The sequence below is a fragment of the Pteropus medius genome, unplaced genomic scaffold (genome assembly GCF_902729225.1).
Source record: "Pteropus medius unplaced genomic scaffold, Ma_sr-lr_union100, whole genome shotgun sequence".
NCBI classification, from domain to species: domain Eukaryota; kingdom Metazoa; phylum Chordata; class Mammalia; order Chiroptera; family Pteropodidae; genus Pteropus; species Pteropus medius.
The window spans coordinates 15,443,087-15,456,046 of NW_024349225.1; positions in this window are offsets into that span (position 1 = coordinate 15,443,087).

Sequence of the window (12,960 nt, forward strand, 5' to 3'; positions counted from 1 at the left end):
GGGGGGGGGGTCGGGCGTAAGGGGGACTTCAGGCCTTCCCCGCAGGACCAGCAGGAGCCGGGCCTCTGGGCGGCAGGCCGTGTGGCCGCGCAGGAGCCCCCTGTCCTCGCTCACCCGGCGAACCCGGCTCCGTCCTGGAAACAGCTGAGTGTGCTGGGTCAGGACCGCTCGGGAGGAGGGAAAGTGGGCCTTGGAGGTAGAGCAATGAGCGGGGAGGCCAACGCAGGGTGGGGCCCGGCTGCCCTCGGACGCCCCTGGGAATGGGGGACTTGCCACAGTGCAGGGGACACATTTGCTGCGCATGGGCTGGTCTCAGGCTGGCTGAGGCCCAGCATCCCAGGGGACAGGGAGGGGACAGGGAGGGGACGGAGTGCCTTGCTGCAGGCCGGGCTCGGGACTAGGCCGAGCCCGGCAAGGCTCTGCGGTGCACCCCTCGGGTTTGTGCAGATGGCGCCCCACGCCCGCCGAGCGAGCCCCCGTGTCCGCCCCGGCCACCTCGCCCTGCTTCCTGCCAGTGTCTGCGCTGTTTTCTCCGCATGGAGAACAGGTGAAGGAGGAGCCGTGAGGACCCCCCGCACCCTCGGCCTTTCGACAGGTGTTCACACAGAGCGTCACCGCGTCAGGCTAAACCGAGACCCGCCGGCTGGGACACGATACTCACAGGAAGCCTGGGAGCCGCAGCACAGGGACCCCAGGACCCCGGCGAGTGCTGCCGTAGGCTTCTCTCAATCCAGTGCGCCCACCCGTCTGCCAGTGAGGGGTGTCACCTCCCGGGCCGAGGGCTCGGTGAGGACGGGCGAGGTGACAGGCAGCACACTGCCGAGCTCCGAGCTCATCCCAGGAAAGGCACTGGGGATGGGAGACAGCTGGTCATCTCCCCATCTGCCCTTTTCCCATCACCCCTCCCTTCAAACCAATTAGCATATTCCACACAGATGTGATCCCATGAAATGTTAATTGGAAAAATAACAGGAAAGATAACGCGCACTTCAGGCTGAGAACTATTTCATTAAACTGGGCTTTGAAAGCAAGACGGCCAATTAAATTACTTCCCACTTCGCTCCCTCACAGACAGAAACTACAGAAAGCTATTACTTCTAATTAATTAGGAGAGAAAGCAGGACTCTGCGTGTGACGTGACATGAGAAGGCTGAGGCGCTCCTCACCTCTCAGTGCACACACGCACACACACACACACACGCACACACGTCGGGGACAAAACACCCATTTAACCGTCTCGCTGAACAATTTCGTGGCTCTTCCGAAATAGCGAGAGAAAACCTGCTCCCGCTCAGACAGAGACACGGGGCTTTTGTCGGGAGAGAATGAGCCGCTGTAAACTCAGATTTGAAACTTTCTGCTGCCAGAAACGACCCTGTCTCTCCCCGCTCCGTGAAGGGGCGGGCGTTTCGCAGTCAGCCTCCCCCCAGACGGCCTGGGGGGGGTCTCATGGGCCGGAGACCTGAGGCCCGATTTTGAATTGACGTGATCGTGCGGGTCTCACGAGGGTCCCCTTCACCTCTCCACTTGCGAAATGGGAAGAAGGCCGGTTGTCAGTGCCATGGTCACACCCTCGAGGCTTCCGGCTGTGACAGCACCTTGGCAGAGAGCGCCGAGCCTCTGGGGGAAAACCACGCAGCTAAAACGGTTTCGGTGCCACAGCTAGGCTAACCCGAAGGCGCCTTGTCGTGTAATAAATGAAACATAACCGACGTAACGTGAATACTGTAATAACGAAGGTAACGCTCACATCACACAGTCGTCTCAGTGCTGAGATTTTGCACACAGCCACCTCTCCAGAGCGGCGCAGGAGCAGACTCCGAGGTCGTCTCCAGGCCCGTGCACACGTGCGCCCCCATCATCCTCCGCCCACCACCCAGTAGGTCTGCCATTCTGTGCCCTGCAAGACACCAAGGGCTGGCCGAGCCCAGCACAGTCAGTGCCTCTGGCCACTCGCTTAGCACGACAGCTGTCGGTCGCACAGCGCGGGGCATGGGGAGGCAGCTTCTCTAATGAAGTCCAGGCTACTGAGTCCCCCATTTGTACGTAAAACGCATTGTCTGCAAACTTCCAACAATGGTGACGTTTATTTAACCAACTATACAAGAACCTGGGACTCGTTTCCTTCCTAACACTGAAACCACACGCGAATTCTGAAAACGCAACAGCGTTCCCTTGTGATCACGTGACCCTGCTGCACCATCGCAGCTGACGCGCATGTCAAAAACCCAAAGACGCAACACACGGAAAAACGATCAGGACGGAAAGGGGGCGCCCGGTGCTGCTGTTCACCTCAGAGCAGGCCCCGTCGTGCGTTCGAAACTACTCTTTTTATTTTAAAAATTCAGTTCGCCCAGTATTTCTTTAGGGCCACAGCTGTTACGAGCACCCACAAAAGAGATACTAGTGGCAACGAGTTTTCTTTTTAAGGAAAACCTGACAGCTTCAAGCTGAGTGGCCCAAACGCTCATGCAGGAAGTGTCAGCTCCGCTGGCGTGTGCCCAGCTCGGGGACCCTGGCTGAGCCCGAGCGCCCTGGCAGTTCAGTGTCTGCAGCTTCCCTCGGGCCTTCGGATGCTGAGAAACACGGCTCCGGGGGGGTCCGAAATCCCCCCCATTTCCATAGATGCTTTTGTGCCTGGCTGCGGGGTTATACCTACAGATGCTCTGCAATCCCTTAACATCATTTTAGTTATTAATCATTTTTTAAGAACCACGTAAATGCTATAGACCCTGTCTACAGAGAAGTGCCTATGTGAATAAGTGCCCATAATTTTGCATAAGACTTCAGGGTCACTGTCCCCTTGAAATCTATGTACGGTGCCCAGATTACGAACATTCTTTTAGGGAACGACATTCTTGATCACTGTCTTAAGGCCCGTGTAATTTACATGTTTCCATGTCCACATACAGGTCACCTAGTAGGATGAGGCACGCCCAGCGACTAAGAGGAGGGAGTGAGCCGTGGCCGGTGGCTCCAGAAGCTGAAGCCCTGGCCAGCTGATTTCCCATTAGGAGAGCCATTCCGCCTGTCTCCTCGCCGCCCCGCCACCCCACAGCCTGTCCCCTGCCACCACACCATGTGCCATGTGGCTCTCGCAGCGGGCTGGCTGGCTGCTGGTCGGCTCCTGGGGAGCTCCGCTGAAGTGGGAATTGTGCCTGCCGCGTCTTCATGTGGACAGATTGGGTCCACCCACAACCCAGGCCCACCCCCGCCTCCGAGCGAGGCTGCCAGAGACGAGAGCCCAGCAGTCCGGACTTCAGATGCCCGAAGTGGTCCAGCCTCGGATCTCAGCCCCTGCCTGACCTCCCTACCCTTCTGGCAGGAAACGGGGAGCTACACACCTCTCCCTCCCTCTTCCACGTGAGTGGCCAGTGGTGACCTGCTCTCAGATTTCTTTGCTCCTTGGGGAGCCGGGGCCAAAGCATCCCGTCCACCCCGCACGGAGTCTGGGTGCCTTCAGGTGACCAAGGACAAAGTGTTTGCCACGAGGATGAAGGGGTGAGGGGAGGACCGCCCTGAGAGGGTGAGGATGGTGTGCGTTGTTTCACTTACTGCTGTTTGTTTATGTATGAAATGTGTATTTATTACACAGCGGAAAATCCACTCTCATCTTCGAAGCATCCAGCCCCGGAATGTGTCTCCCTGGCCCCATAGAGCACAGTGAGTTTTTCCTCTTTGAAGCCACAGAAAACAGGGTCGGGGGGATTCTCCCGCTGGGCCCACGCGCCTCCACCCCGACCAGGTTTCCAACCAGAAATGGCGCTGGGAATCGCCAGCTAGTGAGGCACGGACACCAGCAGAGGCACCAGAGCCCTGTCTTCCCTCCCCGCTCGCCTGCCCCCGCTTCCTCCATTCCTTACTTCCCAAGCTGCCTCTGGCTCCGAGGACCTGAAAGGCCATCAAGGAATGACAGTGTCCGCTTCCCCTCACTGAACCCTCCCCAGGAGGTCAGCCGCCTGAGCAGATCCCTGAGGAGCTGGCAGGCCTCGCCGATGTCCCCAGGCTGGGCACCTGCTCTCAGACAACCTCTAATGTTTCTAGGAGCAGAAACCTGCTCCTTGCCAGCTTCTCCCCGCCACCTCCCACTCCTCCCCCGGCTCCCGGACGCCGAAGGTCGAAAGGGCACTTTGGTGACATTCGCGACTCCAAGGCCCAATGCTGAGGGAAGGCCCGCACCCAGGCCTCACAGCCCCAGCCTTGGCCGTCTCTGCAGAGACGCCCGAATTGAATGAGGGTCTCCTGGTCAGTGCCCCGACCCCGTCCTCCCCCAACAATCGGGCAGCGTCCAAACCCCAGATGGCTGAGAAGAGACACCTCACACTTATGGATCTCCACTGCCGCGTGTGAGTGTGTGTGAATGTGTGCGCACACGTGAACATGCTGCACACACGCCTCTGCGAGCCGCAGGGGTGCGCTGTGCTCACGACGGGCCAGGTGAACCCCGTGTGAGACACACGCACAGAGGGCTGTGAGCTGTGCACACTGTCGCACACTCACTCACACCAGGGGACCCTGCGATGCGGGGAGTCGTTTCTGCGGCCCCATGTCCCCACGTGAGGAACTTCGGGACGAGCACCATCCACACACGCCGTCAGCCGCCCAGCCTGTCCCCACCCCACCGTGGCCCATGCCACCAAGCCTGCTTTCCCCGTAGTCAGCGTCCCTGCCCCGCGTCCCGTCTCTCCAGGTCCTGCTCCCCGACAGGCGACAGGCAGCTCAGTCGGTGGGTGGTAAGAGCTGAGTGTCACTACTCCCGGGTGACATCTACATTTTAAGAGGGGCTACAGATAATGCCTTACCCCTCAGGGGTGGCTCTGATGGTGGGGGTTTCAGGCACAGTCTTGGGCCAGTTGGGAGATTTTTTTATTGGGGGGCTTTCTAGAGCCCCCCAGTCATATCTGTCTCTACAACCAACCCATCATAAGTACATGAGCACAGGCAAGCACACTCACCTATACACACTTTCCACAGTGTCGAGATGCCTCCCTCGTGTTAGCCCTAGCTTTTAAAATGGAAAAAAAAAAAACCAGCTAAATTGACTTAAACCGCACCAGGAAACGGAGCCTGATTTTCCCCGTCGCCAGCCATCTGGCCGCCCGCCCCCCGCGTCCCCTCGGCTCCTCTCTGCGGCCACCGCTCCGGTCAAGCTCCTCGCGTGTCCTCTCTGCTCTCCCGCCCCGCGTGTTCCCTTTCGTTTTCCCAGCTGCAACTGGGCTGCTTTTCTGCGTCGTCAGGACAAAGAGCGGGTTTGAAGCACGAGCACCTGTGTGCCACGCGGAAGGAAGAGGAAGCAGGTGTCAGGCTCGGAGGGACGCCCGGGGGAGGAGGGGCGGACGCTGGCCCCGCACGGTGCCTTAGAACGACTTTAACGAGGAAATTCGCAAATTCCCAGTCGCGGTCTTAGGATGTTACATGAACTCAAACAGATGTTGCATTTTCACGTGTCTGGGATTAAAAAAAGTTAAATAGCGCGTGTATTCAACAACAGCAAAGTATCTTTTCTCTTTAATTTGGCCCTTAAAGATGCAGTGCTTGGTTTTCTAAAGGGCCCAGGGGGAAGGCGACAGGGACCAGCGCCTCTGGGACGTGCAGAGAACAGATGCAGGAGTCCTGCCCGGCCAGGAAGGGGTCCCCACCCTTCGACCTGATGCACTGTCCTAGTCTATGACTCGGCACTGAAATCAGGGGAAAGAACATTCTAGAAATGTAGAGGGTGAACCTTGCCCTTCCATCTCCTCCCCGCCGTCGCTCCTCCCTCGAGCACCGTCCGACCCGTCTCTGCTTTGCCTTCGTAAGTGGTTTCCCTTTAGCTAAACACTCGCCACCTGGGCCCTGACTGAAGCGAGGTGTCTGGCAGAGCCCGAGCTCCCGACAGCGGTCGAGGCCTCTGGGGCGCTGCCTTCTCCTCACGCATGTTGCATTTTTAAACGGTCAGACCACATCTAGACACGGGTGGGAGGGGGTTGGGGTGGCGACCTCGACGTGGGCTTGGATTCTGAGAACCCTGTGGGCCGGGGGGGCCGAGGCTGCAGCCCACTGGGCCCGCCTCCCGCCTCCCCCCGGCTTCGCCTCCCCCGCTTCCTGCCTGGAGGCCCAACTGGCTCCTAGGGTGCTTTCGTGTCACCTAGTTAACAGCTGGACCTTTTTATTCAAATCTGTCACTACGATTTCCACAAGAGATGTGCCCTTCTTTGGGGTCAGCAGGTTTCAGAGGAGGCTGAGGGTCACTAATTCATATTCTCTCTCTCTCTCTCTCTCACACGCACACACACACACACACACACACACACACACCCCACTCCACACTCAAAAGAGGGGGTGCAGGAAGGAGACCCGGACAGTGAAATAGAGGGCAAACAGTGTTTCCGCTCCTGGAAAAAAATGTGTGTCTATCACGCACATCTCGGGGTATGGGAGCATTTTTAAACACACGTGTTTATAACCCAGGACGCCCCCTCCCCGGTCAGACGACCAGCTCGATTCTGTGCAGAGCAGCGTCCTGGGCGCGCCTCAGAAAAATGGCCCCCCGATCTGAGGGCTCTGCGAAGGAGCTGCTTGTGCCTTTTCTCCTAGTCCTTCCGTTTTAAGAAATAAACGACGCACTGGTGATGGCCGAGCACATGGGCGTGCGCACGCATGTGTGTGCAGCTCGCATAGACTGGGGACACTGTCACAGTTGAGGCAAAGTGAAAATATAAGTGGTGTTTCTCACTTAAAAAAACTGAACAGTTTGTGTTAAACTCTGTCATGGTTTAGAAAAGGGAACAAGGGTGTGTTTGATTTTAAAAAAACAAACTATATATTTATATATTTAAAGAAGAAACTTGGGGAATGAAGACCGAATATTCAAACGAAAACCATATATTTATTGCCACTATGTGGAGAGATGGCACAGCCTGCTCGATCAGCCGGGGCACACGCACGGTCACGTTTTTCCCAGCTGACCACCTGAACTTTCTGGGTTAGGTCCTGGTGACAGCTGTATTCCTTTCTTGGGGCCCCTCTGCCCACCAGCCCCCATATCTCAGGAACCCTGGGTCCCGAACTCATCCCGAAGGCAGTCGGAACGCCGAGCAGAAGGAACAGGGGCGAACTGGCTGTGCCCTCGCCCCCCAGTACCCGGGACAAGGAGGCGTTCTCCGCTGCCAGCACGTCCGGGACACGAGCGGGCGCCTCAGCCCAGCTTTGGTACCCTGCTTTGCTCAGTTGCTTTTCTCAAAGAAAAAGGGTCCCCCAGGTGCTGGGACTGGAGGTCCTTCCAGAATCAGTCCTAGTGACCCTCTCACAAATCTCCACGCCCCTGCGTCACGCCCGCCTCCGCGTCGCGCCCAGGCCAACAGCTTGAAGCCCATGCTCGCCAAGTGTCATCACCACTCCTGCCCCACTGGGCGTGTCTGGGCCGGCGTCAGGCTTCAAACCTGGGGAGAAGTTGGTCTCGTTTATGTCTCGCGGAGAGGCCCGGGTCCGCCTTGCAAGCTGATCCCTTCTTCCACACCCCCTCCCCGAAGCCCGCGTTTGCACGAGACAGGTGATCCACAGCGTGGAAGAGACCACACGTGCGCCAACACAATCCTGGATGCCAGGCAGTCCTTGGTGAGCTGGACAGACAGAAATCCACCCGGCTTGGAACTTTCGCTCCAGTGAGACGAGATAGACAATAGACGTAATGAAAAGGAAAGCCGTCCAGCGGGTTAGCCGGCGAGGGTGCCGTGGGAGGCGAGAAAGGGCGGAGGAGCAGGAGCGAGAGTTCTAGACCTGCCTCCAGGTGTCCTGCCGGCAGCTGAGCCAAGAAGCAGCTGCCAATTGCAACAGTAACAATAATAATTATAGCTTCTCCGGGCACCGTTAATCTGCGTTTCCGGCATCCTGTTTCATGCAAGCCTTGCAGATACCGGCACATTGCAAAGCGGTCTCCTTGGCTGCCTCCTGTCGCAAGCAGCCGTGGAGATTCCACTTTCTGCTGCGGCTGAGGAAGGTGAAGTGACTTTCCCAAGGTCACGTGGCTGCTAAGTGTCAGAGTAGAGATTCCGCTCGGCTCTTCCAATGCCGCCATATGATCTTCTCAACGCACTGGTAGAGAGTGTGAGATGTGAAGCCAACGATCCAAAGTTAGGACCCGGCGTCGCCCCCCACCAGATGCGCAAAGCCTCGAAAAGTTCCCCGCAAATACGATGCTGGATATGGAATTACACTGTAAATCATAAGGCGCAGTACAGATTATGAGGCTTCGGGGCACCTGCGGGCTGTCTCAACGCTCTCCTTCCTTACCTACTATCCGTGTGATTCATTAAGTAAATAAATATAGTTAAAAGCAGTTATTTTTATGGCATGCTGCACACAATTCCCAAAGCAACCTTTACTCAAGCTGGAAAAATTAAAACGGTATATATTTTCTGTCTATAAACGAATTATCTGATTCAAATGCATTCAAAGCAAGCCTGCTTCAGGATGTTCTGTAGAAGCCTGTCAGTAATTACACTCAACATGATGACAAAGCCCTGGTGAGCTGTGTGGAGAAAAGGACATTCGGGTGACAGAGCCCAGGGCGTAGGTGTGGCTGGGAACAACCAGCCGGATTTACTGTATTCTGGCCTCTGCTTCCTCTTCATTATCCCACCCACGGTAAACAGAAAGGAACTGCCATATCCCCCTGAAAGGCGGCTGGTCCTGAGCCTGTCGGTCCGCAGCTGGTAGCTAAGACTGAGCTCAGCTCCTGGGAAAACCAAGAAGATGCAAACTATAAGGGGACCGAATGTCTGTGTCCTCAAACGCACACGCTGGCATCCTAACCCGCCCGTGACGGTATCCGGAGCGGGGAGCCTGTGGACGGCGTTAGCCGTGGTGGGGAGCCCTCAGGAATGGGATTGGTGCCCTTATGTCAGGGACCCAGAGAGCCCCTCCCCCACTTGAGCCACGTGAGGTCACAGCGAGAAGACAGCTCCCTATGAACCAGGAATCGGGGCGTTGCCAGGCACCACAGCTGCCGGTATGCTGACCTTGGACGTCTCAGCCTCCAGCCGGTGAGGTTATTCAGTTTCTGTTATTTATCAGCTGTGCAGTCTACAGCAGTGGGTCATAGCAGCCTGATGGCCGAGACGCCTCACACGGTCCCGATTCCCACCGCAGTGGGCAGTGCCGTGATCCCCCATGCGTGAGGCTGGGCTCCGTTAAATGCACTTGGGTCCAGCAGGGTGGAGGCGGGGACGAGGCAGACCGCACCCACGTCCCCTCCGGCTGCGTGTGCTGCCCGCCGCCTTACACTCCAGGACTCCAGGGGTGTCATCCACAACCGTGGGGGCTGATTGATTGGGGCCGGTAGACGCATGTGATGATTTTCCGCCACATGGCAGCCAGAGGTCCCATGGGACAGAGGGCACTCTCTCCTGAGCGCCTTGCTACCCCAACTCCCCAGAGGGTGCTGGCACCGGGGACCGGGTCGGCCCATGCCTGTCCCTGCCAGGACGTGTGCTCCCTACCGGCTTCGCTCTGCCTCCACCCACGACCCTTTCTGCATCGTGACCAGGGCCCACAGGAGACTCTGCCGGGCGACTTGCGCCCGGGGCTTCATAGTGGGTCACAGAGCAGGGGAGAGGGGGTGGGGGAAGCGGTCAGCACCCAAGGGAGCACCTCAGTCGGTCCCTCGTCAACCAGCACAGTCTCCAGCACAGCTGCCCAGGTGCCCACAGCCTGGGCCGAATGCCCTCGGCTGCTGCCCCGTCCCTCCTCATTGTCTTTCTCTACAAACTCCGGACGCACCCCAAGACCTGGCCGATGACCTTGGAAGGGTCTCTACATGCCACACCCTCTAGTGACCGCTTGGAGTCCCAGGGCCCGCCCAAGCTCCCGGGCTCCCAGTGGTCCCGGGGGCGGGGGGGGGTTCGTCATCTGGGAAGCCGCGGCCACTTCCCAGGCAGGACCTGCCTGTCCAAGCCTCGCAGCCCCTCGCTCTCAACACCTTCTCATCGTTTCTTTCTCTCCTTCTGTCACTTAATTTTAAAAGCCACGGCCCTGCTGTGCCCCGCTCACCCCACTCACCCCTTCCTGAGCCTATGCAGACAGCGATGCACCCAGGGCCATGGGCTCCGCCTGAAAACGGGGCCTCTGGCCGGTGCCTGCACCTACGGACTCCCGAGGGAGATGCAAAGCCAGGCTCCTCTGGGTCCCCGGCTTTTGGGGCGCACGGCCTGGGGCCGGCAGAGCATGGCCGTCCCTCCACTCGGGTTCCGGGAGAGTTACTTTCAGCCCCTTCAGGCCCACTTTCCACTCCTGGCTTCTACGAAGCGATGAATCAGGAGACGCACTCGCACCTGCTCCAACGGCTCATCCGCCCCTCGCAGGAGAGCTGCTGGTTTAGGTCCCGCCCCCCGCGGCCGGGCCGGGCTTCCCACGCCCGTAATTATGTTTCTGGTACCACAGGGGTCTGAGGCAGCCCTGCTGAACGGTCTGAAACGGGGTGGATTTATGTGTAAGCAAACCAGCCTGGGAGCCAGGGCACACCCCCAGCTGAGGACTGCCACCCAGGCGCACTCAGGGCGGGGGAGCCATCAATTAAACACCGAAGGCCATTAGAGGAGGCGGTGGTATGTTTTATTCATGACTGTGTTTTGAAGGGGCTTGCTCATGACTCACAAATTATTCATGAGCTTCCTCCTATTTTTAAGCGCAAATTACAAGGGTGTTTAAAGGCATCCTCCCCCAGTACCTCTCTGGGCTACTTGGGGGGGGAAGACGGTCCCATTTGGGGTTCAGAGCCTCCACCTTTCGGAGTCCTGTCCTGCAGCCATTGTCCTGTTCCCCACCCCCACCAGTGGGGGGGCGGGCCCAGCACGCCGCCAGACCCAGACCCGTCTTTCTGCCACTCACTGTGCCAGCGGCTCCGAGCCAAGCCGACCAGAACCTGAGCAGAACCCGGCAGTGCTCACCTACTGCGGGGCGGTGACCCGACCACCTGCTGCTGGATTCTGAACCCCTGCCCCCCCACCCCCATGCTTGTTCAGGCCTCTCCCGCCTGTTGGATCAGAACCCCCAAGAGGGGTTCAGCCCTGCATGCTGCGTCTCCCCAGGTGCAGTTTGAGAAGCTCGGGCCCGGCCGGAGGGTTTTCAGACTCCATGCCCATCAGTCACCTGGACGGCTCGGTAAACACGGATGGCTGCACTGCCCCACAGCCTCTGAGGCAGCAGATCTGGGGCCTGGGAATCTGCATTCCCAACAACTTCCCAGGCGAGGCTGACACTGCTGGTCGGGGACCATGCCCCGAGGACCACTACACAGTCCATCTCCCCCTGGAGTCTGCGCACCTGGGGAAGCCAAGAGCCTCGTAGCAGCCCCCACCCCCAGCTCGGGTCTCTGGACCGTGGCCTCTTGTCGCTCTGCCTCGAGCCTGTTCTCAGGGCCTGCTGGCTTGCCGGAATGTGGCTGGAGCAGTGACGTAATTAAATCTCACGACAGGTTTCAGGAAAATGTGCAACGTCGTCCTCTTCGGTCCCTCGTTCTAGAACGCTCCGTGCCTGTCGCAGAGGCGTCTGTGCTGTAGAGGATGCTGCCCGCATTTCTTGATCTGCGAAACGCCAGCTAAGCGCATCCCCTGCATGCATGGGTGACGGAAAGCTAAGGGGTTCGCCCTCACAGAGCCGACGGGACAGGGTCCAACAGCGTTTAGGCAACACGGCGTTCGTGAACTCTGAGCGGCAGTGACCCAGCCCGGGTTGGGGGAGGGGCCCCGCGGGAGTAAGCGCTGGGGCTGAGTCTGGAGGGGTGTAGGGTCCGGCCCGCTGAGAGGAGAGAGTGGGGAGCTTGGCGGAAGCAGAGGGGCCGAGACGAGAAACAGCGCTGGAGAGCGGCAGGTCCAGGGGCAGGGGAGGTGGGCTTCTGCACGTCTGGATCTGGCAGTGGCGGGTAGGGCAGCACCTTTGACATTTAGAGTGACGGCCTAGTTCTTGGACAGGACGTGACAGGAAGCGAGGAAGCGGGACCGTCCTCGGCTTTGTGGGAAGGACCAGGCAGGAGGAGAAAGGGGCCGTGAGCCTGTGACAGACACGCCATGAGCGTGGCGTGAACGCCAGCCTTGGAGGGTCACCGTCCAGGATGGGGAAGTGAGGACGGGGCTGGCAGGCGGCAGGCTGGTGAGGGCTCTGAAGTCTCTGCAGCTGGCCGCGATCAGGCGGGGTCGGCAACGGCCATCAGGGTCACCCTGCAGACTCACTCCACACGGGCTGTGTCCAGCTCCTGCCTCCCACCTCCAGATTAACTTGCATCTACCTCAACCGTGTTCTATCCCAATTAAAAGCAAATGCGCCCCCGTTTAAAAGTATAGTCCCCTCCTGTCCCACGCACTCCTGTGGCGTTCAGCCTGGCCTTCCCGTAGCCCGGGGACTTCCTGGTGTGCTCATGGTTTCCTCGAGGTCTTTGGGGCAGAGGCCGTGTCTTGTTCCTTTCTGCATCAAACACATAGCACCTGTCATGATGTCTGTCACATCTGGTCTCAAACAGACGAGGGAACGAACTGGATAAATAATCGAATGAAAGGAACTCCCCTGTTAGCCTTGTCCTCAGGAAGCCGCCATGCGGTTGGAAGAGGTGACACTCTACCCAGATGTCACTCATACACAGCAGCCTCAGTTGAGGGCTGGGCCTTCCCGGACCTTCCACGTGGCAAGCCCTGAACAAGGGCTTCGAAGCCGAGCAGCACCCCCCCGACGGACGGATGAGAGGCACGGCACCCCAGACCCCCCGGAAGCTGACGGCCCACCCCGGGCACGCCCTGCAGATGAGCCTGTGTGCCCTGGGGAGCACGGGCACTGCGGGGAAATAATGGTGACAGGTCGAGGGCAAAGTCAAATCGAGATCACAGGGACCGCCGAAGGCAGGGGAGGGGCGCCCTGGCCTTTGAGATCCACCAAAGTAACTGGGAGAAGACAGGGGACGTCAGGCTCCTGCCCCCAACTACCTCGGAGTCT